This window comes from Panthera onca, chromosome C2 (genome assembly GCF_046562875.1).
Source record: "Panthera onca isolate mPanOnc1 chromosome C2, mPanOnc1 haplotype 2, whole genome shotgun sequence".
Classification (NCBI taxonomy): domain Eukaryota; kingdom Metazoa; phylum Chordata; class Mammalia; order Carnivora; family Felidae; genus Panthera; species Panthera onca.
The window spans coordinates 85,581,948-85,603,179 of NC_138347.1; the positions used below are offsets into that span (position 1 = coordinate 85,581,948).

The 21,232-nt window shown below is 35.8% G+C and overlaps 2 long non-coding RNA genes across 9 annotated transcripts in view; one reads left to right on the forward strand and one right to left on the reverse strand.

Moving 5' to 3' along the window:
• The window catches only part of LOC144617434 (uncharacterized), a 728,263-nt gene that overhangs the window by 146,151 nt on the left and 560,880 nt on the right, over window positions 1-21,232 (reverse strand). For 4 of the 6 annotated variants that reach the window (XR_013557980.1, XR_013557974.2, XR_013557977.2 and 1 more), the window contains one exon: window positions 10,753-10,969. The exons of the other annotated variants lie outside the window; for them this stretch is intronic. This is a non-coding gene — a long non-coding RNA (uncharacterized LOC144617434). The remainder of the gene's footprint in view (window positions 1-10,752; window positions 10,970-21,232) is intronic. 6 annotated transcript variants of the gene reach the window in all.
• Window positions 2,584-21,232, forward strand: part of LOC132683420 (uncharacterized) — a 35,862-nt gene continuing 17,213 nt past the window's right edge. For 2 of the 3 annotated variants that reach the window (XR_009612218.2, XR_009612217.2), the window contains exons 1-2: window positions 2,584-2,824; window positions 14,628-15,018. This is a non-coding gene — a long non-coding RNA (uncharacterized LOC132683420). The remainder of the gene's footprint in view (window positions 2,825-14,627; window positions 15,019-21,232) is intronic. The other variant, XR_009612219.2, reaches the window with a different exon arrangement.

A 21,232-nucleotide genomic window follows, 5' to 3' on the forward strand; every position in this document is an offset into this window, starting at 1 on the left:
AGGCCCCTGGTCAGTGCTGCCTTAATTAGAGAAATGGCAGGTGATCCTTGAAGGCTTAAGGAGAACATACATCCCTTCGCTCTATCCCCACCTGAACCACTCTTAGGAAAAGTACTTTAGTTTTATTTTTCCTCAAAGGTGTTTAAAATGTTATGATGTAAAGTAAGAAAATTTGGTAAAAGTCCTCTTTTGTCTCTATTAGATTGCAACCAGAAAAAAAGAAGAAAATAATAAATTAGTGACATATTCAGAATCTAAAATGACTCTGAAATAAAAGGTTCACAGATCACATAATGTCTTATATTTAAGCGTCAACCCTTCTTGTTTAAGAACTTGTATGAACTAATTTGGACAATAGAGTAAAATAAACATGCAATTTGTCAGACACTATGGATTTATAAAATCATAGGATTAAGTCTTTAACCTTTATTCATAAAGGATTAGTTGGAATACATTTTAAAAATTTATTTTAAGGAGATATTTTCAGAATTAAATAGTTTACAATGGCCTAGACTAAAGGAATTCACCTAAGGTTCAATTTAGGGCTAGTTTCTATCATTTACCCATGAAAATTGACTTCTAAACAACATATATTATTTCATTCTTGAATTAGTTACAGAAAAGATCTAATATCCACAATTTGTGTATCTTCAATTGCATCATAATATATTCATAATATATTCAAAATAGTGAGCACAAATAATACATCCAGATAGAGTTCTCACTTTGGGAGGTACAGAGAAATTAGTAAATTAATGTAGAGGTTGATTAGTGAAAGATACCCTATTGACCTGAATGACTTTACCTGGTAAGCCGTTTATATATAGTAACTAATTTATAGACTGGGAAAAGCTTATCACTTGTCTACTCTCTCTTCCTCCTAATATGTTGTTCAAAAAGCCTTTTAAAACAGTGTAATAACTTGCAGGCATAGACATGGTTCCATAATAATCCAGATAATCAATTAAAAGGAAATGAATTCAGAATTTTATAGCATGTGAAAAGGCCAAGTTTTATTTAATTGTTATAATATGACAAGGAGAACTAAGAATCAAAGGCATAAAAAAATTTTATATGCAACATTTCTATCCCTTTTTAATTCCTCTTCTAGAATTATCAAGGGACTATTTGGTTTTTTTTTTTGTTTTTTTTTTTTTTTTAATTTATTTTTGAGACAGAGAGAGACAGAGCATGAACGGGGGAGGGGCAGAGAGAGAGGGAGACACAGAATCGGAAGCAGGCTCCAGGCTCCGAGCCATCAGCCCAGAGCCCGCCGCGGGGCTCGAACTCACGGACTGCGAGATCGTGACCTGAGCCGAAGTCGGACGCTTAACCGACTGAGCCACCCAGGTGCCCCATCAAGGGACTATTTGATTGGCAGAATGAGAGTATAATCCTAAATTAAAGCTTGTAAAAATCTAGTCTGCAGACTCTTGAGGTCCCTGGGACCCTTTCAGGTGGTCAATGAATTCAAAACCATTTTTATGATGATAATAATAATAGGTTACTTGCTTTTTCACTGAGTTGGTATTGTGCACCAAATGTGCGCAAACAACAGTGAGTAAGCTTCTGGTGACTTAAGACAGTGGCACTAAACTGTATTAGTAGTCATTACATTTTTCACTTCCACTCAGTTACACTAATGAAAAAAGGCCAGTTTCACTTAAGAATTTCCTTGATTAGGGGTGCTTGGGAGGCTCAGTCGGTCAAGCATCCGACTTCGGCTCAGGTCATGATCTCGTGGTCCTTGGGTCTGAACGCCTCATAGGGCTCTGTGCTCAGAGAGCACAGCTCAGAGCCTGGAGCCTGCTTGGGATTCTGTGTGTCCCTCTCTGCCCCTCCCCTGCTTGCACTCTGTCTCAAAAATAAACATTAAAAAAAATAATAATAAAAAAAGAGAATTTCCTTGATTAAACAGTTAAAGTTATTAGTTTTAATAAATCTTGTCCCTTGAGTACATGTCTTTTTTTAAAAAATTAACATTTATTTTTGAGAAAGAGAAAGAGCGCAAGAGAGAGCGGGGGAGGGGCAGAGAGAGGAGATAGAGAATCCAAGGCTGGCTCTGAGCTGATAGCAGAGAGCCCCATGTGGTGATGCTTGAACTCACAAACTGTGAGATCACGACCTGAGGGGAAGTTGGATGCTTAACAGACTGAGCCACGAAGGCTCCCCTGAGTACATGTCTTTTTAAATATTCTGTGAAAGAAAAACAAAATGGGAATATGCATAAAGTACTTCTGTGTACTGAAATAGTACAGTTGTTTCAACAGAAGCACTACAGTAGTCCACCCAATCCAAGGTTTGCTTTCCACAATTTCAGTTACCTATGGTCACTCATGGTCTGAAAGCAGATGATCATCTTTCAGTATGTCAGAAGGTCAATGGTAGCCTAACACTATGTCACAATACCTATGTCATTCACTGCATTTCATCTCATTAGGTAGGCATTTTTTCATCTCATATCATCACAATAAGGGTGAGTATAGTGCCATGAGATATTTTGAGAGAGATAAGACATTTACATAAGTTTTGTTAGAGTATATTGTTAAACTTATTCTATTTTATTATTAGTTATTAATTATTAATTATTATTATTAGTTATTTATTAATAGTTATTGTTGCTAATCTCTTAGTATGCTTAACTTATGAATTAAACTTTATCATAGGTATGTACGTACAGAAAATAACCCATGGAGGGAATAGGGTTCAGTATTGTCCCTGATTTCAGGCATGTGCTGGGAATCCCGGAATCTTGGAACATATCCCCTGTGGATAAGGGAGGACTACTGCATTAGGACTGTTTGAGTTGCAAGCCAACTTTATGGTAAGATCAGTGGTGATATTAATCAATATGATTTGATTTTTAAATATTGTATAATGAAATGTGTCAACATTTGGAAGGTTTGAAGTGAACTAATATTTTCCAAAAGACTAACAGTTTTTCAAAAACATGTGTAGGTAAAAGATCTACTCAAAGTGCAAAGAAACCCAATGGATTTTAATATAACAATGCACAAAAAGTCCACCAATATTGTTTCAAATTCCTTATTGAAATTATCATTTAAAAAACCACACTTGTCTAATTTTGAAGTTGTATCAAAGAATAATATGCATCATTATCTGAAAAGGCTATTAAAATACTCCCTTTTCCAACTACACATTTGTGAAAGTTTTCTTGATGTACTTCAAAATCACAATAGATTGAGTGCAGAAGCAGATATGAGCCTTCAGCTATCTTCTCTTAAGCCATATATTATAGGATTTGAAACAAATATAAAGTAATGCCATTTTTTTCATGAGGTAACTACAGTTATTTCTAAAAAATTAATGTTCACATATAGTGGGTTCCTTATTGTTATTTTTTAATTAATTGTTAAATGTTTTAAGTTTCTCAGTTTCAGTTTCTAATATGATAATATTGATAGATACAACTTATATAAACAAGAACTCTTTGGGGTCTTAAGTCATTTTTAAGAGCGTAAATGGTTTCTAAGGCCAACAAAATTTGAGAAACAAAATTTAAACAAATACTTTAAATATTTAGAATTAGATTTTACTATTACCTAAGAGATGAAAGGTAAAGAAATAGTTATAGCACAATTTTTCTTTTTTTTTTTTTTTTTTTTGGATAAAAAGACTGTTCTTCCTTTAAAGCTCACATTCAAATGAGCATAATGAGTTTTGTGTAAATTATTTGGAATTTCAACCCCCACACTTACATACTATATAAACTTGACCAGGCTGCTTACTCTCTCATTGACAACTTTCTCATCTGTAAAATGAGAATAATAATAATAATAACAATAATAATGTCTATCTCAACAGTTGTGAGGTTTAAATGAGATAGTCCAAGTAGTTGAACACAATGCCTGTGACTGAACAAGTACTTGTTGTGTTGTTATATATATATTTTTTTAATTAAAAAAAAATTTTTTTTAACGTTTATTTATTTTTGAGACAGGGAGAGACAGAGCATGAACAGGGGAGGGTCAGATAGGGAGACACAGAATATGAAGCAGGCTCCAGGCTCTGAGCTGTCAGCACAGAGCCCGACGCAGGGCTAGAACTCATGGACCGCAAGATCATGACCTGAGCCGAAGTCGGCCGCCTAACCGACTGAGCCACCCAGGCGCCCCATTGTGTTGTTATATTTTGAGGTTAACTTCCTCCTTGATTTCATAGTAACAAAATGTGAACAATACTTTGCATATCTTTTGAAGTTTTTAAAAAATTTTTAATTTAATTTTTACATAAGAGAGAGAAAGAGAGAAAGTGTGTGTGCGAGTGAGGGAGTGGGCAGAGAGAGAGAGAGAGAGAAAATCTTAAGCAGGTTCCATGCTCAGTGTGGAGCCCGACATAGGGCAGATCCCAGAATCCTGGGACCATGATCTGAGCTGAAATGCAGAGTTGGGCATGCAACCGACTGAGTCACCCAAGCTCCTCTCTTTTGAAGTTTTTAGGTATCTAAATAAGCATATTGGACAACATAATCCAAATATTCTATTACTATTGCTTCATCGATTTGTAGAGAAAAATAGTTAAAGGGAAATTTGATTGGCTTTTACTAAGGTTGGCAAATAATCTTTTTTCCTGCCTTTGAGAAAGACTGTTTTCTGAACATCGTCAATGTTTTAGTCTTATGATTTAAAATAATTTTTGTGCTGCATCCTTAAAAAAATTTTTTTAATGTTTATTTATATTTTGAGAGAGACAGAGACAGAGACAGAATGTGAGCCGGGGAGGGCAGAGAGAGAGGGAGACACAGAATCCGAAGCAGGCTCTGAGCCCAAGTCAGACGCTTAACTGACTGAGCCACCCAGGTGTCCCCGTGCTGCATCCTTTTTATTAAATCAGCCCCGCAGAAGGATTAGTATCTTCTGATATATTGGTTTATGCTTTGGTGTAATTGAAGGAAAAGTGTTAAGACATTGAATAACCTGCCTTTTGACACAAGTCAATAAATAAATATTCTAACATAAAGAGAAGGGAATTAGCTCTCTTTGGGAGTAGGCTGTGTTACAGGAGATACTGTGCAGTTACTTGCAATCTTCTTACATCCTTCAAAAGAAGAATTTATGAGAATGAGTTAGGTAGAAGTGAAAGTTGAACCATATAAGGTGCAATTTTTATAATCCTAGGATTATTCGGTATATATGTGAGGTTGAGAAAGTTTATCATATATCTCTGAATAATCACAAATCATAACTGAGAAGTAGACAGAAAGCTAAACTCAAGTCCCTTTCTACATTCAAGACATAGTCTTATAAATGTAAATATTTAGCTTAAATCATTGAATAGCATATGCTTCTTTCCATTTAAAAAAATATTTATTTATTTTTGAGAGAGAGGGACAGTGGGCAGGGGAGGGGCAGAGAGAGAGATTGAGAGAAAATCTCAAGCATGCTCCTCACTGTCAGCACAGAGCCCAAAGTGGAGCTCAATCCACGAACCATGAGATCATGATCTGAGCTGAAGTTGGACGCCTAATCTACTGAGCCGCCCAGGCACCCCTGAATAGCATGTTTACAACAGTATTAGTGAGATATGCTGCCATATTTCCCTCTTCTAAATTTTTATATTTTTACTGAAAAGAAAAAAAAGAAACAAAAATCAAACCTTTTTAGCTCTAAGAAGTTGTAAAAGTAACGAGAGTTAGTTACGATTTTTCAGTTCCTTTTTGGCATTAAGAAAATTAGACAGCTTTTCTAGGGGTGCTTGTGTGGCTCAGTAGGTTGAACGTCTTACTTTGGCTCAGGTCAAGGTCACACTTACAGTTTGTGTGTTCAAGCCCTGCATCAGGCTTGTCTTGTCTGTGCTGACAGCTCAGAGCCTGGAGCCTGCTTCAGATTCTGTGTCTCCCTTTCTCTCTGTCCCTTGCCCCACTCACACTCTGTCTCTCTCTGTCTCTCGAAAATAAATAAACATTAAAAAAAGAAAAGAAAATCAGACAGCTTTTCTAAATGCCTTTAAAAAAGAAAAAAACCAACACAGTCATTGATTCACTTCCCTAACAAGCTTTCAGTTTACTGGAAAGATACAGAACAAACATGATGAGCTCAGAAGATTTTAAAATCCTAAGCCTATTTTCTAATTGTACAAGCTATATGTCTTTTATCATTTAAAATGAATGACAAAAAAGCCTATATAAAATAAGGCACAGAAAGGGAAGCTTTTTGTGTTTTGCGTACCAATATCTACCAAATCTAGGAAGACACTGTCAGAAAAATAAGGGAAAATGGATCCAGAATTTCCCACATTTGAAGTGTAATGTACATACCTTGAAAGAAGAAAAAGCTAAAAGAAATGACTTTAATTGTGTAATTTGTATCATAAGGCTTACAATTCTCTTAGTGTCTCATACCACAGACCCTGTTACACCTTAGCAGAAGAGTCCAAACGGTGATATTTACATGTTTTGAGCTAAGAGATCACCAATTTTATACACTGCAAGTAAGCATGGACTTTCAAAAGTCCATGATGCGTATAACTTACATAAGCCAATAATTTAAGACTTTTGTCTCTTCAAAATGTTGCTTAACAGTCAAGCTAATTGTGCATGTTGAAATTGATGATGGGCAAGTGCACGTCATAATTTTAAAATAGCTTTGTGACTTAACTGATCATTTTTGTTTCTTTTTGTGAAATTTTTAGTCTGAAAATTTCTTTCTGTGAAAATTTCAGTCTGACTGAAAACCCAGCACTAGTGCTTATTCTAACCTGCCAGCCCACAGATTTTGGCGTTACGATGAAATATGTTATAAGACCTTGCTTCTGGCTTTATATTTAGCTTATTTTATTTCGTTGGCTTAAGTGACTACATTAGTTGTTAACAATGAAACTTAACTCATATCGGGTGAGGGTGAGCTGGGGACTACATCTGGGACCTGTTACAACCTGATGCTGCATGGGTTTATTTCAACAAGGAAAGGAGACACATTTAAACTCCAGCTCTGATTCAGAAATGATTCTGAATTCAGTTATTCTGTAGCATTGGGACCTTGTCCATGTATCAGTTATTACAAATCTTCCTCCCACATCTTGTCTTCCCAATTGGAAATAAGCAAACTTTGTTTTTATCAGTCTCTAAGTATTTAAATTTGCATATGGCACCCAAAAAGCATTTTGCTTTGCATTTGCAAACTTCGGCTTCATTAAAAAAAATTTTTTTTTTTCAAATCATGTGTCTTGTGAAGAATTACATGGAGAACATTTTGTTGTTAATAGTCATTTAAATTATTTACTGGCTTTTTTTCATTTCCCTGGAAAACACTGAGAACGTTCTCACAATGTGTCTGGCTTCTCTTGGAAAATCATGTTGGAATGTGAATCCAAAGCATCAGAATTTGTGAAAGCAGAGTGTTTTCCCAAAAGTGTCAAGCAGCCAAATGGTACCAGTTTCAAGAATGATGCCAGAGTCTTTTTCAGAAAGATGGTTTTTGTTTAAATCCCTGCTTTTTGTCTAGTATCTGTAGTTGGTCTATTTGTCCCAAAGACAAAGGTCCAGAAGCACCTGAAACTTCTTTTACTTCCTTTGGAAAGTCACCTGACCTTTTGCTGTAATATTTTAATTTTATTATATTATTTATTTATCTTATTAAATCTCTTGTTGATCAGACATAATTGAGGGAAGATTCATATTTTATAAAATAGTACATATATTTTAGACGAATAATATCTTTTTACTCAATATCTTTTATATTGATGTGTAAACACAAATGTAAGATATCAAAGACTAGGTTTAGGTTGATTATTATTTATCATTTTTCATTCATTCATATATATATTTATTAAGCATATACAAGGTAGTTGCTAGATTTTATGAAGGAGCGTAAAGATGAATCAGACATAAATCTAATCTCATTCCCCTCTACTAAAAAAGGTAATATTAAATAGATAGCTAAATAAGAGAGGGAGGAAGGAGGAAGGGTGGATGTGTGAAGGAGAGAGAGAATAGCAGTGATAAAAACCAATGTGGCAAAATGTTAACAATTGGTGAATTCTGGACAATGAGTATAAAGGAGTTCTTTGCACAATTCTTATAACTTTTCTGTATGTTAGATATTATTTTAAAAGAGAAATTTATTAAGTGTCTATTCTGGAAAAAAAAGTAGATGAAATATCTAAGGGACTGAGGTTTGGGATGTCTAGAGTCCTCCTCAATGATGGGAATTACATCTCAAATCTTTTTTACCTCCCTACTGTTTCTAAAATCATTCTTTCAACTTGGGAGACGCTCAATAAATGTATAAACAGTGAGTACTTACTTTTTTATTTGAAATCTTAATTTTCAGGCCAAATTTCTTCAGATCAAGCCATTAAACTATTGTAAATGCACATACAATACACAAGAGAAAACATGCTAGAGACAACTTTGAGGCTGGAGCTTAATCTTTCTCATCTTTATACATCCAGTGGAGACCCTGTGTGTAGTAAGTGCTCAATTCCTATTTGTTGGCTGTATGAATGAATAAACACAGACTGAAACACTTTTGCGCCAAAGATCTTCAAATTGATTTCTCTTATTTTGCTTCTCACACCAAGGCTACACTGACCTTCGTGAGGTTGAGTTAGCCCAGAGTGTTCAATCTGACACATAGGATTCTTTACGACAGCCTTTCTAATTAGAACTGCAATGTGCAAACAATATTTAGGAAAAGGTGTACAAGGATTTGTCAACAGGAGAGTAGATTTAAAATCTGGAGAATATTAATGGTCAGCTAATATATTTGGCATGTGGTTAAATAAAATGTTTTATTGTGTCTCTTTAAAATCAAAAGCCCTATATTATGTATATGCTTTTCAAATGACATTTGAATAAAAATGTAAAAGGCATCTAAAGAGATGAAGGGCACTTCTGGAGTTAGAGCTCTCAGGTTTGATAATAACATTTTGAGTAATCTAAATGCATACCTATTATCACTTAAGTGAGCACTGATGCTGCCAATGGATCTTATACAAATATTCAGATTTTTGTTTTCCTCATCATTCTGAAGGTTATCTCCCTGGTCGCTCTGAAAATCAGGTGACAACCATTTCCCATGATGCTTTAAGGGCTGTCAAACTGTCCATCAAGCTGTCACCTGACCAATCGTTCCCATGGTTCTTTTAGACTTCCAGTATGATAAATTGAAAGGCACTATTATCTGTCTGTTGTGAAGAGGAACTGTTTGGGCTTTGATAAGATATCACTACTCCCAGGTGAGAGGCGGCTGACAGCACATCAAGGCAAAACAACACGTAGAAACACCGAACAGGGGAGCACAGGTTTACAAACATCTGTTGTCATTTATTACTTTTCTTTGGGCTTAAGTTTCTGACTCATCCTTAGATAATTCAAGAACAGATATTTTGCTTTCTAGCTTGCAAGCAACAATTGCTGCTCTTTTCATCTTGGGAGAAAAATCTAGAAATTGAAAACACAACCGCCTACCTTTTTCATGCATGGCACACAAGTGTTCTGCCTCGTAACCGACAAGTTCTGTGATGTCATCATTTGCCTTTTTAGAAACGTATTTGAGAATAAGTATATTTAACTATGATAAATAGTTGGGTGTGGGGGGCCAAATAATAAAATTAATTACCTATGTCTTAGAGGTTATTATCAACTTACCAATAGACAAACAATATGAACTAGTTTAAGTATTTGCACATATTGGTTAATTTATATTTTAGTATTGATGATGAGGTTAGTAAGTCCAACATTTCATGAGAAATAAAGTTTGTGATTTATTATGACAAGCCTCACTTTTTAATTGTTCTGAATTGTGCTAACATAAACCTCAAAACTTGAATTTATACACAAGAGACATGAATAGAGGAAAAGACATTGCCCTCAATGGATCAATGGTGTAGTCAGGATTGGGATAAAGAAAACTGTTTGTAAAGGTTGCGGGGGGAGGTTGTGAGGTAAAGCCTTTCTGAGGAAATCTTTCTGAGAAGTGGGAATAATTTATTAGAGCTAAAGAAACAGTTTTACATTTAGGATTTAATCTTTGGACTTAAATATCCAAGTAAGTGTCAACAGAAACTTATTAAAAGGTATTAAAAGCTGGATACTTGAATCCTTACTACATGTAAATGTAATTTTATTCTTTTGAAGTTACTCTCTTTTTCGTGATTTGTCTTTTTTCTTTTCCTTCCCTTTGACTTTAATGATACATGATGACAGGTTTCTTATGTGCCCTGTGCCCTTACATACTATCATTATATGAGTACCTGAACATACCCTTTGGAGACCACTCAGGGAAAAACAATCTGTTGTTATTTATTGTGGAATAAAAGTACTGTAGTTGGTTGCTAACATCACCACCTTGTGTACAAATATTTTTTTGCACGCAGTTTCCTAATGTCATTAAGCAGTATTGTAATTTCATTACATAGTAATGTAGCACTTCGATTAGAGACAACATTTAAACTATTTTGTAATTCAAAATCTGAAAAAATAAACTATGGTTTATTTTTAGTCCTTTGTAACTATTTAACCACCTTACACTCTTCTTCACTCATGCAAGAAGCAAAAATGCCCCCAGAGTCCTCAAGGACAGAATTTGTCAAAATGCTCTCTAAAACAATGGCCAAGGAATTCAGAGTAAAAAGGAAAAGAAAGAATTAAATTTCCTGAATATTCATAATAATACCAACAGTATGTGCATTCAGTGCCTACAGTCTCTATTGGTGAAACTCCAATTTCAACTTTTTTCCCTAAGCATTCTTAGCTCACCCAGTAGGCTAATATTGGAAATTATTACTTACTTGAAAGTATCACTTTGGTCTCTATCCAAAGATGAGGGGAACCTTTTCATGAGGTTCTGAATATCAAAATTCTTTTTCTAGTGGCTTCTGGTGTGTGAGAATCCCATAGCAAGTTTTACAATTTTCAACAGTCCTTGGAGATCAATGAAGTAAGCTGATTGGACTCCATTACTTTTCCAAAAGGACATACCTTTTGGTCTAATGAAGGAGGTAGTGGCTGGAGAGGAAAAGACCAGAATATTCAATAAATTCTGTGTAGGTCTCAAAGGAGACAAACAAACAATGCTCCTTGTTAGTCTCTCTCTCTCACAACAAGAACTCTGATAGATTTCTAGAAAAAACTATTTCAATTTGGATTTTAGTGTTACTTCTTTCATAATTTCTCATTCTCTCTTTCGGTATCTTTAAGTGATCTTATAATGTATTACCTCACACAGTAGCTAAATAACAGTTGTTATAAATGGTTGAAAGTAGAATCCAGTGCTTCTTTCACTTCTAGAGTTTTCCTACATAGTTTGATTATATGGTAAAAACTTTAAAATGTTCCTAAAGATCCTAGGCAAAATATAACAATCTAAATTTGGGGTGTGTGTGTGTGTGTGTGTGTGTGTGTGTGTGTGTGTGTGTCTGCCTGTCTGTGAGAAACTTGGGTATTTTTAAATGCAAGTTCAGGGGCGCCTGGGTGGCTCGGTCGGTTAAGCGTCCGATCTCGCGATCCGTGAGTTCAGGATCAGGTCATGATCTCGCATTCCGTGAGTTCGAGCCCCGCGTCGGGCTCTGGGCTGATGGCTCAGAGCCTGGAGCCTGCTTCTGATTCTGTGTCTCCCTCTCTCTCTGACCCTCCCCTGTTCATGCTCTGTCTCTCTCTGTCTCAAAAATAAATAAACTTAAAAAAAAAAAATTTAAATGGAAGTTCACTTGACAAGCCTAAGAAATCCTGCTACATTAATGGTTTAATTTTCTTCTAATTTTGACTTTAACCGGATTTTCTAACAAGAGACTAAGAAAATCTTGGAAACATAGGTAGCTTTGGTCAGATGAATTCGGGGGTATTTTTACAATGATAATTTTTCTTGTAAATTTAGCAGCAAAGTCACAAAGTAAGGCTAGATTTCAGTACCTCTTACTTGAATTCTAAAACTTCTGGTCAAATCTTTTAGCTCTGGTTTCTGACTAATATTACATGGGAGGGTTATGAAGAGGAGATGGATTGTGTCAAGATTATTTTTCATGATGTTTTCTAAATTGTAATCATATTAACGTTATATTCATTGATAATCTCATTTACAAAGTTCAAAAATGATTTCTTTTGTGTCAACAACTATACTATGAGGTAGGTAGGGAAGGCACCCAGTTTCACAGATGAAACTCTTCTTCACTGAGTTGTGAATCTCTCTTCACAGAGAGATTGAAGAGTAGAGGCATGACAGGGAAATGCTCACAATCATATAGCTGTTAGTAGCAGACCCAGTGAAGGACTCAAGTTTTCGGATTCTTAGTTCGATGTTATAGTCCACCCTCACACCGCTCTTGTCTTTGGAGACAAGAATAGCACTTTAAAAATACAGCTTTTAGAAGTGAAGGCCATTTTGGTAGATGTTTCCTCGTGTTTGGTAGAGGTTTCTTCCTGTAGAATTCTGTGCTGAACAGTCACCCGGTGCAGTGCTGTCAAACGCGAAGTAGGGTTATTGCTGACTCCTTATGTTTTCAGAATGAAACACAGTCATTACAGTAGGCTGCTTTATTTAGCTTTGACAAGCAGTAAATGGGTACATATTTATATGCATGGTAAGTATGTAGAACTTGTGAGATATCTAATGATTTTAAAAAGCACAAAATAAAGTTGTTAAAAATGTGCCTAAAAGGAATGAAAATCCATAGGCACTTTCTGATTTTACTTAATATTAAACAAATGTTTCAAGCATTGGTGTTTAAAAGAGGCCAACCACTAATGGTCTTTAAAGGGAGAAAATGAACTTGCAAAAGCTTCAGATGTTTGGATGTTTTCCCTTTATGTTGTATCTACTTAGGTCAAGCAGTGTGAATTGAATGAAATCGAACTGAATAAAACTCTAATGTAAAACTGAGATTCATTAAACCCTTCACCTTTTTTGACCAGTTACTTGTATTTGTGAAAAGCTGCAACAGAAATGAAAAATAATGTTTTCCTATTCTAACAAAAGTGATATTTTGAGACTACAAAATAGGATAAAATAGCATGTATATTATTAAAATCTCATTTTAATTTTTTTTAATGTACACAGAATAAACTAATAGTACTTGTGGAAATCATTTAACAATTTCTCACTTTCCCCAAAAGATTCAGTTAATGAAACAGACTTCTGTAGGACGAAATACAGCTAAGTGCTCTCTTTGGCAAATGCTCCAACTTACTTCTATGCTTGAATTGACTACACCTATCACTACCTGGAAAAGAAAGAAGTAAACAGTGGAATGTGATCTAAGCTAACTTTATATCCCAAACTCAAAATCATAACGATAAAGTTCTTTACAATGAGGAACTTTGTGAACTGAAGGAAGGGGCTATAATTTCTTCCCATGCCATCCAGCTCAAGAAATGAAGGGAGAAAATCATTCTCTGTTAGCCTCCTGTGTAAAATTTCTTTTCTTATCATCCCATCTCGTCATATCTTTCTGCAGTTTGAATTACCCTCTTTTCCACAGACTGGTAAGGCAGTGAAAGGATGTTTGTTCTGCTAATTAACTTTATTACCCTGATAACTCCCTGCAGCCTTTTACGAAAACAATTACCGTTACTCCTTTTTTCCCCCACTGGCAAAAAAAAAAAAAAAAAAAAAAAAAAAAGGAAAAGAAAAAAAAAAGACTATTAATTAGAAACGAGGCCCAGGTCCCTGCCATGTTATCCTGCCACGTTCCCAGGCCCTCGAGCAGGATAGCATTACATTGTCAGTAGTAATTTAGCTCTCATCTGTCTCTGCTAATTATTGTCACATTCATCAAATTCATCAACAAAAGTGCTCTCAGAAGGATTGCATATTTGCAGTTAATACAGCATAAACTGGTATTACCCATCACCACATTTGTGATGATGAGAGGGACACAACTTATTCATCCCTAATTAGAGCAAGCTGGGTAATTAATTATGCATTCCGCCTTATTACTTCTGAGTTCCCAGATATTGTTTGTCTAAAAAGGGGGAGAAAGCAGGAGAGAGAAGCCTGAAAATGCAAAAAAAAAAAAAAAAGGGTGATGTGTTTTGTCACATGCGCTATGCCATAATTCCCACCTGACAAACTAGCTGAATCAGTGGAAAATTGCGACTTGTCAGCAGCAGAATAAACTGCCGTAATAGCTGATTAATGATCAGCACCTGTGACAGGTGCTGTACGGGACTGTAAACTTGGTTTGATTAACAGTCACTGGACGAATAAATATTAGTGACAGTCAGCGGAGAGCAAGTTTGCTTGTTTTCTTCCCTGTTAACAAATCGCACACATTAAAGTTATTGATATTTCTGTCTGAGACACTCTATTTTTTTGTAGTTATCTGGCAACATTGGCAGTGAGTTATAATAGATTGTTTCTGTTCTGCTATTTTATTTCAGAACCTAAAATTGTATTTTGACAAAATGACCTGTAGGGGTTTAAATTTACCAGGTGTAGAAGAAAAGACTAAAAAGTGACAGGATTCACACTTGCTTTAATTTATGCTCACCTGCTAGTAATCTCTGTGTGTGTACATATACACATACATACATATATTCATTGTATCCATTTACATGTATGTACAATCACTATTAAGGAATGTTCATAGTAAAAAAACCACATACATACTTTTAGGGTATGTGATGTTCACTTATTTAAAAAAATGTTTTTAATTGTCTTTTTTTTCAGAGCTGAATATTTTTCTGAAATACTGGCAGCGTGATTTCTCCCAACCATGTGTCTCCATCCCAAACTGAAAAGACCATCTTCCTGAGGCAGCTATTCAAAACTGCGGCCAGCTTGACTGCTTTTCTTGAATTGATGAGTTACGAACAGATTGGTCAGAAAGCGATACCTGTTTGAGCTGACTGATTATTAACCAAGAGTCAAATTATGTGCCTAGACAAAGTGTGAGTTATGGGAAGAACCCAGGCTCTCTCTCTCTCCTTTAGGTCATAGTAAAGGGAACCATTGACTTCACTGTACTTTTGGATTATGCAGGGAATGGTCAGGGTTGTTTTGGAATCCCAAAGATCTACTTTCAAACTTTGGTCCTACTGAGGTAGCTGTGTGAGTTTGGGTAAGTTATTTAACCTAATTTTTCAGCTTCTCAATGTAAAATGGGAGCATTTCCAGTCTATATAATAGTGTTATTGTGGGGATTAAATGAGATAATGTAGGTAAAGCACCCTAGCACAGTGTCTAGCATGAAAGTGCTCAATAATTAACAATTATTATTAACACAACCGTTTAAAATTTGAATAGTCCAAGTACCTTCAGTTTGTTTCACATAAAAATGTTTTAAGAACAACTAATGATCTTTTTTTCCTTTGCACACTCCAAAATAAACAAAACAAAACAAAACTTAATGCTCATTTATCCCTCAGTGAGAACTGAGAAAAAATGAATAGTGTGCCTGGATAGTAGATATCCCAAGGTGCTACTTTGAGTTATTTAGCCGCTTCTCAGAGGCACAAAAGTCAGAATTGATGGGGCGGGGCAGAGGCTAGAAGAGGGTGGCCTATTTCCCTCCAAATCTCTGTAATAATGTCTTCAAAAACTTCTGGGGTGATGGTAGAGACAGATCTGTGTCATGTTTACTTAGAAGAATCTCATATTCTGTAGAACTGAAATGGTAAAGCACCAAGCACAAACAACAAAAATAAAAATAACATCAGAACAAATGCATTTTGGTAATTTAGTATGTATTTATTTTGATATTAGCCATCTAACAGAGAATGAAAGTGACAAAAGAACACAGAGAGACAGTATGATGCAATTATAGTTTTTGAAACAGTGTTGAGAAGTAATAAAACTGTCATATTTCGAGGACATTAGGGAGTATGTACTTATTAGATCCCATTCAATCAATATCTAAAGCCAATTTATTTAGGTTAAAAAAATAAAGGAGGCTTACAGTTTTAGTTGTATGTATACTACTCCTAAGAAAATGTTGGAAGTAGTTTTCACAAAGAGTCAGAATGATTCTTTTTTCTTTTTAAAAATTTTTTAATGTTTATTTACTTTTGAGGGACCAGGAGCAACAGAGAATGAGCAGGGGAGGGGCAGAGAGAGAGGGAGACAAAGAATCCAAAATAGGCTCCAGACTCTGAGCTGTCAGCGCAGAGTCAGATGTGGGACTCGAACCCACAAACTGTGAGATCATAATCTGAGCTGAAGTCAGACGCTTAACCGACTGAGCCACCCAGGTGCCCCAATTATTTCTTCTTTTAATAGTGTACCTAATTCACTTTTAAATTTTAAAAGGGTGTATTATAAAACTTTCAGAAAAAATAGCAATGTTTAATACTAAAGTGTATCACTCTTGTTTGGTCATCACCAAAAACAGTTTTGTTTTTTTTTTTCAACCACCACACACTGGAATAATCTGGAAGAAATTTTTTTAAAATAAAGTTATCAAGAGGCACCTGGGTGACTCAGTCAGTTGAGCATCAGACGCTTGATTTCGGCTCAGGTCATGATCCTTAGGGTCAAGGGATAGAGCCCTATGCTCAGTGTGGAGCCTGCTTGAGATTCTCTCTTTCCCCTTGCCCTCTGTCCCTCTTCCCCACTTGCACTCTCTCTCTCTCAAAAAAAAAAAAAAAAAAAAAAAAAAAAAAAAAAAAAAAAATAAATAAATAAATATATCAGGACTCTCCACCAGATTCTCATTTTATTGGTCTTGGGGAACCTGGTGGGCATTGGCATGTTCAAAAATTCCCCAGTTGATTCTGATATATATCCAGGATTTAGAACTGGAGATAAACACACACAATTAAAAACTTATGTAGCAAGATTTAATGCATAAAGTAAAAATTCTTTCAGACTAAAAGAACTAATATTGTGAAGTGGATGTCTAGAAATTGAAGTGTATCACACGTGCGACCTTTAGTGTTATCTGAAGTTACTACTTAAAGAATCATGTTGGAAATATTTTTTAAAAGGTAATCCAATCAGAGAGAAAAAGATCTAAAAATTCAAATGGTAAGAATGATATTCTGAATTCACCAACTCACTTCATATCACTTATTAGAATTGCAGGGTCAATTGCCTTATCTCATTGGGAAAAAAAACAAAAAAACAAAAAACAAAAACAAAAACAAAAAAAAACCATTGAAGGTGGCCAGACCATTTCTGTGGCTGACTGATGAACTAGATGGTGGCAGGGCTGACTGGTGATTGTGACCTGCTTCCAAACAGATATCCTGCTACATAAATGGTGACAGAAAATCAAGAGACCAGAATATTCCTGCCATTTGGCACATATAAACATGGATTAAAAATCAGCTAATAGGCACTCTGTGTGCTTCTGTCTGTACTTTGTTATGTAAGCTTTGGACCATTCTTGTTGCATATGAGTGCATGGTTGTAGGACGGTTCATTGGTTTATCACTTCCTCGTTGCTTCTCATGGTCAGATCACCCAGGCAACCACATAAAATAAATTGGAAATGGCCTGTTTGACTAAAACACTGATATTCCAGATTATTAAACAGTTCCATTAGGGAGGTAGCTCATTCTGTGAACTTCTACATCCATGTTCTAGAATTCCTATGTTTCTATAAAGTCTTAATTAAAAATTTTAATTATTAAAGGAGTGAATTATATTTCATCAAGCTTGCTCAAAACAAAAAAAATAATGCATCTCTGGTAATTTAAAGAGGAAAGTCTTTACTAAATTAAAGTATAAAGTCTTACTTGGCACATGGGACTTTGGGGTGGGTCAACAGGGAATGCCTCACTTCAAAGAACAACTTGATCCTACTGAATTTTTCATAGTCCAGAACAAGGATAGGAAAACAATGGCCAGTGGGAAAATCTGGCCTGCCACCTATTTTTCTAAGGCCTTGCAAGCTAGGAATGCTTTTTACATTTTTAGGTGATTCAAAAACATTTAAAAAATATTTTGTGACATGAAAATTATACGAAATTCAAATTTCATTGTCCATACATAAAAGTTTTTGAAACATAGCCATGTTTACTTATTTTCATATATCAATGGCTACTTTCTTATGAAAATGGCAGAGTTTAGTACTTGCAATAAAGACTGTACATTTTGCAAAACTAAAATATTTGCTATTTGTCCTTTCTTTTTTTTTTTTTTTTTTTTTTTTGCTATTTGTCCTTTCTAGAAAAAGTTTGCTTGTCCCTGCTCTAGAGTAGTGCTTCTCAAATTTTAATTTGCATACAAATGTAGGATCTTGTTAAAATATAGATCTGATTCAGTAAGTCTACAGCATCTGAGATGTGATTCTGCATTTCTAATAGGCTACCTGGTGATGCTGATTGTTTGAGAACCATACTTGAGAAGCAAGGCTATAGAACATGACCTTCACTATACAGGCTCACAAGACTGATGTCAGTCTGATCAAGAGCCGATCTTTCAGGGATGGACTCATTAACCTAGTTCACAAGACTGATGCAGAAACCTGGAAATCTAATTTACTAGTCTGTAAGGAGAAATATGATAGGGACTGATCCAGAATCTTCTGTCCCTATAGACATGCTACCTGAGATGCTGAATTAGAACAGAAGTAAAAGAAGGGACAGGAAACAGAAGGAGATGGCTATGTGTTTAGATTATTCAACGATTTCAGACGAGTAGAGATTTGCTAGCTCACTGCTACTGGCACCAGAGTAATGGTTTTATTTTATTTATTTATTTATTTATTTATTTATTTATTTATTTATTTATTTTCAGAGTAATGGTTTTAAAATGTACCTGGGATTTGTTTTAATCAGGTAGGGCAAGACACACAGATACGGAAGTGATGTTATGAAGGAATAAGATCCCTAGAAATAGGAGGCATAGCATGCTATGCAAGGGGGGAGCAGCACACAGGGAGGGATTAGGGTTGGTCAGGAGGCAGAGGCAGCAAGGGAAAAACATGAACAAGGGCCTTTATTATGGTTGTTTAGGGTATGGAAGAGGCAGGATAAGCAGGTTTAGGGTTGGTTTGTTTTAATAATTTCAGCAGGCTCTGGGGTTTAGGGGTATCTCTTGGGTCTGGTACTGAGCCCTGGAGTGATTAGGGCAGGTGGATAGTGGCCCAGAGTCTAAAAGCTAGATAAAGGAGGGATTAAGGGGTATGGGCTTTGATTAGGTTGGTTTGCATATGAAAGTATAGTCTCCTTGAGTTGTTTGCTCTCTAGGAATTAGCTAGCCCTGGGAAGTGTCCCCAAGGCCCCAGACACCAAAATACCAGGAAATACAGAAACTAAAAAAGTATGATCAGTAGCGGGTCCTTGGACCAGGGCACCTTTGTCTAGGATAGTTGTGGGATGGACACTGCCTATATATACCTCTTTGTTTATTTTCTGTTTTTGTAGTTGACCAAACTCTTTTCTAATTGACACATTCTTCTGTCAGATCTGCTCATTCTTTTAGGTTATGGAGAAGTCCTTCCGGTCTGGGCATCCTACAGCCTCTTTTAATTGATTTTGTGTGTTGATGATCAAGTTTGACATGGCTCCAATCTAACAGATGTTAATTACCTAGTTTAACTTGGACAACGGGATTATTTTGCTCACTACCAAGTTGGAAAGGGACCCGATATAGTGCCCAAAATAGACAACACCATATTTTATATAACTTTGACTTAATATGACTATTTATACACTTGTAACGCCCTACCTCAGACTATGGAGCCCTCAGTCTTTTCCAGATTGGTAATGGTAACACTTAACTGCTGTATCTGAGTGGGGGTCATTTTTTATGACTCTATGATCACCTGGAGGATGGAGGTAACATTGTGATCATCTATAAGCTTCTGTACTGTTCCTGCTTTCTGCATAGAGATGCCTACAGGCCAGAGAGAGAAAAGTTGTAGCAGCTGTTCTTTGTGCAATTAACTGCAGCATCTACAGGCTGGTTTTGAGTGATCTTTCTGGGAGTCCTGCCCTTGCCACTCTAGCCAAGGAGAATTAATTGCCTATAATGGTAGTAACTTCATTCTACCTCTCATTTTCATCACACAACAATTCCCTAGTCTTGGTTCACTGTTTATGATTATCTTACAATATTATGCCATGCCATTTTAAAGGATTTCCTTGCAAATTTCATTTTAAGTATGTCATAACTCTAAAATTACCAGGAGTAGCACTGATAGAACAAGATCTGTCTCCTCATACTAATTACTGTGTGACCATGGTCAAATTACTTCTTTTTGGCCACCAGTCTCCTCATCAGAAATAGAAAAATTTTGGATTATATGATTTCCACAAACCCCTCCAGCTTTAAAAAAAACTAAGCTCAACTGGAATGTTTCTGTAAAATATGCATAAAAATGGGTTTATTTCTTTATTGCCCCACTCTTGGCATATGCCATATGGTAGTCTGGACCTCTATTTAGCTTTAATTTCTTTTTCCTGGTGTTTTTGTAACTTGTTTAAAAGTCTGTTCCCAATTTTCTTCATCCAAAAAGGAAAAAAGTATAAAATTTTGGGGGCAGTTATTTTATTTGACTTTGTATTCCACAGCTTTTGTATAAATAGTCCATATGATAGATGTTGGCTGAATTACATTAACGTGGGAGTACCCTGAAAGCAAATTACTTTGGGGTAAAGAAATCTTAAAAGCTTGAGAGGCTGTAGCCTTGACAATAAAGCAGGACTTTGACAAACTAGTTGACTGGATGTGTGGCAACTGTTGGCATCATATTGCAGTAACTGCAGTTTATAAAATTATAAAATAGTTTTGTTTCTCTGGAAACACCGAAAGAGTAACTTGACTTTAAATTTCCTAATGGTCCATTTATTTCTGATGATTAAAGTGATTTCTGATAGTTCTATAATTAGGTTCTATCTAAATCCTGTAAGGATGAAGGAAATTTTTGCATTGAGATTGGAATTTTCACATTTTTCATGGATGGTAGGAAGGAAGAAAGTCCATCCAGAATAATGCCACTGCCATACTTATATATGCTTGGTGGGATCAGAAAAAATCTTCAGAAATGTATTTTTCTCCTCTTAATGCATTTCCACTTATGTGCAACGATTTTGATCAGAAAACTAAAATGTAGCAGCGGGTGGGAAGGGGGGAGGCACTGAATATAGAATTGGTGCCAACAGATGCAAAAATGCCATGGAAATCTTTGGCCCAGAAATAATAGCTTACCAAAATACACACACACAGTTGTTGGACTCTTGAACAGATACACAGCCGTCTGTATAGACAACAGTGCTGTTGGCCAAGAGTCCCGGAGACAGGCCAACCTCCCATCCAGATGCCACTGCCAGTGAGGAGCCATTTGGCATCTACTTCTCTGGCTGCCAACCTTCTTTCCCATTCTCTGG